The sequence below is a fragment of the Etheostoma spectabile genome, chromosome 13 (genome assembly GCF_008692095.1).
Source record: "Etheostoma spectabile isolate EspeVRDwgs_2016 chromosome 13, UIUC_Espe_1.0, whole genome shotgun sequence".
NCBI lineage: Eukaryota > Metazoa > Chordata > Actinopteri > Perciformes > Percidae > Etheostoma > Etheostoma spectabile.
The window spans coordinates 3,684,733-3,689,509 of NC_045745.1; the positions used below are offsets into that span (position 1 = coordinate 3,684,733).

Genomic DNA, 4,777 nt, shown 5'->3' on the forward strand with positions numbered 1-4,777 from the left:
ACACACACACGCACACGCACACGCACACACACACACACACTCCCCAGATTGTTTTTATTAAAGTTAATTGTATGAGCGACAGCACATATATGCTGCATTCTACACGTGGAAACAATTTGGCTTCCTAAATATATGCAAATATATGAGCATATATGCAGCCGGCTTCCAGCAGGTCTGTTTACAGAGGGCCAATACAAACGTGAGGGCAATAAATCAGTCTTTGATCAGCCATCACAGTGACTGACTGCAGCGAGTGCCTCTCAGTTTGGGTACCATACGGTAAGATATTTTACAAAATGTTGAAGATTAGTCTAATCAATAAAAAGCTAAAAGAGTATTTTTTGGACTGATTGAAAAAACGGAATTTGAAGTGTATTGGTACAATGTGTATCTAATCGGAATTCTAATTTTCATGAAGGATTCAACAAGGATTTGTTCTTATTTACATATATGTCTTCTGTAAAATACTTGTATTGGATGTGTAAGAAAATAAAAATTGCAGCATTTTCAGGATTGAGGATGTTTGTCAGGGTTTTTGTCGTGGAGTTGGAGTTCAAGAAGAGCCACTAGGGGGAGTCGGAGCTCTAGGTTGCTAAGATACTGGAATCAAGGACCTGAGTCATTCTTCAGGGCAAGCCTTCCAGTGGCTGGTGTCAGTGATGGGAGGGGTCCTATCTGGGCACAGAGTCTGGGCCTTCCCTTAAAAAAAAAAAATAGTATTATTGTAGTAATATTGGTAGTAGTTGTAAGTTTTGGCTTCGTTGTTGTATATTTGGATTGGTGTGCGGCCTTTGACCTCGCTGCCCCGGCCACTCCCCCCCCCACAACCCCTCCCAACTTGAAGCCCCAACAAGAAGCGGGCTTATGGAAATTGGGGGCTGCAGAATTGTTTCCAGATTGTTGTGGAGAAGGAGAGCTGGTAGCTGTGTACCTCGACATGTCTTTAGAAGGGCCTCTCTGCTCCTGGTGTACTACGCTTGGGTTGTTTCCAGTAGCTTTCATTCAGTCCTAAAGTTGTCGGGTTGTTTTTGTCATTTGATGTTTTGGTCTTGAGTGGTGTTAAGTATGTGTGGTGGAGGTTTCCATACGTGCTTGTTGTCAGGCATTGCTGCTCACTCTCTTTACCTGAAGAAGTAGAATTTTACACATTCCTTCCCATTCATGTGCCAAATATAAGTTTTCTCACCAGGACTTTGAAATCAATGTGTTTGGAGTCCAGAAATCTAATCTCTGCCATCTGATTTTGACTCTTTTATATATATATATATATATACATACTATTTTAAAATTAAATAACTGAGTTTTGGACTGTTAATCGGTCAAAACAACATTACCAGAAACTATAACGGGCTTAAGAACCTTAACGATTATTTTAACACTTGATACAAATAATTAAAAATAAGCCACAGTGCCCAAAATGCCCAACATTTTTTGTAGATCCAATAATATATAGTTGTTACTGTATATAATAAATTGTGTTTTTCTGAAATTGTCCAGATGAAACTGTGCCAGTGTTTTTTTTTTAAATTATATATTTGGCAGACAGACACATTACTACAGTATTACATTCTTTAAACAATCAAAAAGTAAAACAAGGAACAGTGATGTGACAACCACTCAACATAACTGGACTGTATAACATGACATGATCATATTCTGAACAATACATTGACATGGGCAATATTATCGGCCAATTGTATTATTATTATTATTATTATTATTATTGGTGTGTCTACACATTGGCTGATAAGTAACAAGACATGTCAGAACAACAATGTGAGAGACACTGTATACACATGTGGATATTATAAAGCAGATAAGAATTAGATCATGTATGACCCATGGAGAATGATGGCCATTCAACTGGCATTCAATCTTCTGACACAATATGCATACATCTCTCTTAGGTCATTTTCTATCTCGCCATTAAGGAAGGAAACAGGTCAGTTGTGTAGTTTTAAAGGTGTGTGGGGCCAGGGTAACATTCCCAGCACTTGATTGTGCCACTGCAACAGCTGTGAGGCCGAGGCACTCTGCCGTAGTCGGTCTAGTAGCAGGACTTCTCGCAGGTGATGAAAACCCTCTCTAGCACACACTAATGCATTCAGTGTGGCGGTGATCAGTGCGGCTGCCTTCCATCACTGCTCAGTGGGTGTTCCTGTCCTCCGCCGGGAGGTGGTAAATCACCATTTCCCTCTCTCTGGAAATTAAGTGGGTTCTTGAGTCAAATAGAATCAGGACTGGAGTGGATTTGCAAAGCTCTCTTTTTAACACAAAAATAAAGGCTTGTTGTGGGCCAAAGCTAGAGTTAGAATAGTTAGAGTTGATAAATAGAGATATTTTCTTTAGTTATAGTTGTCAATAGACAGTAAATGTGACAGTGTGAGCATCCCTATGGAAGCCCAGTATTTATGTTAAATAATGTTTGGGCCTTTTAGGGCTTGCAGGCTGTGCTGTCATAAGTCTAATGTAAATAGACTGTATTCATATAGGGCTTTTCTAGTCTTAACGACCACTCAAAGCACTTTTACACAGTACAGGAACCATTCACCATTCATACACCTGCTCATCAGATAAACATTTACACACACTTATACTCTGATGGCGCACCATCAGGAGCAATTTGGGGCTCAGTGTCTGGCCCAAGGACCGTTCAACATGGGACTGCAGGGCCAGGGATCGAACCACCGACCCTCCGATCGGTAGGCGACCTCTCCACCACCTTAGCTACAGCCACCCACGATAAGATGGGAGCCACGACAGCCAACTCCATTCTCTAGCCTTGACCTAACTTAACTTTAACATCCACTCTCACCCAAGCAAAGAGCAGATCCTCAGTGGCCTTATATCTACTATCTGCTTAGGCTAAACTGCCATGGCCCTGCACAGTTGTCAAGCCAACATCCCTGCTTATCTAGCTCCACTAGTCTTACAAATACTAGCTGTCAGCTGTCTTCCTGGCTGTCACTTTCTAACAGTCTTTTCCTGGTTGCCAGTTGGCCCTTTCTACTGACCCCACTGTTAGAAAGGATCCATCCTCAACCAGCAAGGGGAATTGTTGCAGCAGCACTATATTTTAAATAGTGACAGAATACAAATCCACCATATAAAGGCATCGGAACATATTGTTGCTTTCCAGTGAAAACCTCATATTTCCATGATGTAAGTAATTTAGTCAATATAACGACTACTACTATCCTGCGACCAATCTGTCATGCTCAGCCAATCCTGTGACAGGATTTGATGAGAAGTATGGCTCTTCTTAAAGTTTTAGTAACGTCTGTTACATTCAAGCCGTTTGCCAAGTGAGTTGATAGAAAGTTAATTAAGACTATCGGCTCCACACAACTCTCTGTGTTTCAGTGGGACTATGTTCAGAAGATTGTCGTCCGGCGACTTTCGCACACAGAAAATAATAAAATGACCTCTTCTAAAGAGTCCATGTTTTTTCAATCCTCCGTGTCCTCCTTGGCTACTTGCAACTACATAGAGAAGGGGTGGGGTTGGGGGTGGGGCACGGTATGGAAGGCGTTTGTCATGTGGATGCTCCAACAGTTTTCAGGTCATTACTTAGAATTCCTCATTGTGGCGACAGAAACTACGCATTCCATCTTTAAAATGAGTTCATCAGCAATCTGTGAAATGTCAGTATTGTACTGAGTGAAAGCCACATCCTGTTATGTCTTGTGAGGATGACTTCATGTTAATGTCAAATCAAATCAGCCTTCATTTCCATTTTCAGACAGAATTGCACAATGAAGTGCTTCTCATTACTACATTACATACATTAAGATGACAAACAATGAGAGAATCAACCAATCTAATAAGAGAGGTGAAGGAAGTCCGTAACACAATAATATATTTACCATAGAGAAAACATGGTAAACATTCAGACATGTTTTGTGCGAGAGAAACCTGATTAATAGGAAGTGACTGGAACAGAGCAGACTGGGACTGCTGCCTAATTACACCATGTCATTGATTAGCCACACACACTGAACAACTCCTTCAGCACATTTATTTCTAACGGAAACTCCATCACATACATTACAACTCTTATCTTGGACAGACGATTCTGAACGTATGAACTATTTCTCTAAAAAGCGTGGAATGACAGATGGTGAAAAGCCAGTTTAATAAATACAGCATGTGTGTATGCTCACTGTTGTGTAGAAGAATGGATTGTGATTATTTGGCTAAGTAATGGCAATAGCAGAACCCCTTGAAGTAACTATGAGGAACTTTGACATGTTTCTGAAACTAACTTTAAATCTGATGATCATAAATGACCTGTAACAGCAAACGAGACTGAGTGAAAAGAACGCTATTTTTGATATTGTGTTTTTTTTTAATGCCTTTGCCCGTGTTTGATTTTTTTCTTCTTTTTTTTCCCGCAAAGTCACAAAATGATTTGCGGCAGTCAGAGCAGCTCTACAGTAACACATTCTGATGGGTCGCAGATTTCAGTGCAACACCAAAAAAAAGCCTGTGTTAGCGAGTAGGCGGCAAGGTTAGATTTGATTTGATTTGTTTTATATTCACGACAAAAACATTAAGACAGTATTATATGTTACACAAAAAAGATGTGATGGACGATTGCCAAAAAAACCTCCAAAGGGCTTAATAAGTGGCAATCTCCATAGAAACAATTACATTTAACAATTGAAAAACAGTTTATGTTATTATGTAAAAAAATAAATACAAAAAAAACACATTTCTTTGTATGAAACGACTTAAAATTACATTTAGAACACAAACCCAAATGGAAAATTCAGAC

General features: G+C 39.8%; 1 protein-coding gene across 3 annotated transcripts in view; it reads left to right on the forward strand.

The window, feature by feature from the left end:
* The window catches only part of hlcs (holocarboxylase synthetase (biotin-(proprionyl-CoA-carboxylase (ATP-hydrolysing)) ligase)), a 50,532-nt gene that overhangs the window by 9,792 nt on the left and 35,963 nt on the right, over positions 1-4,777 (forward strand). The gene's annotated exons all lie outside the window — the stretch shown is intronic.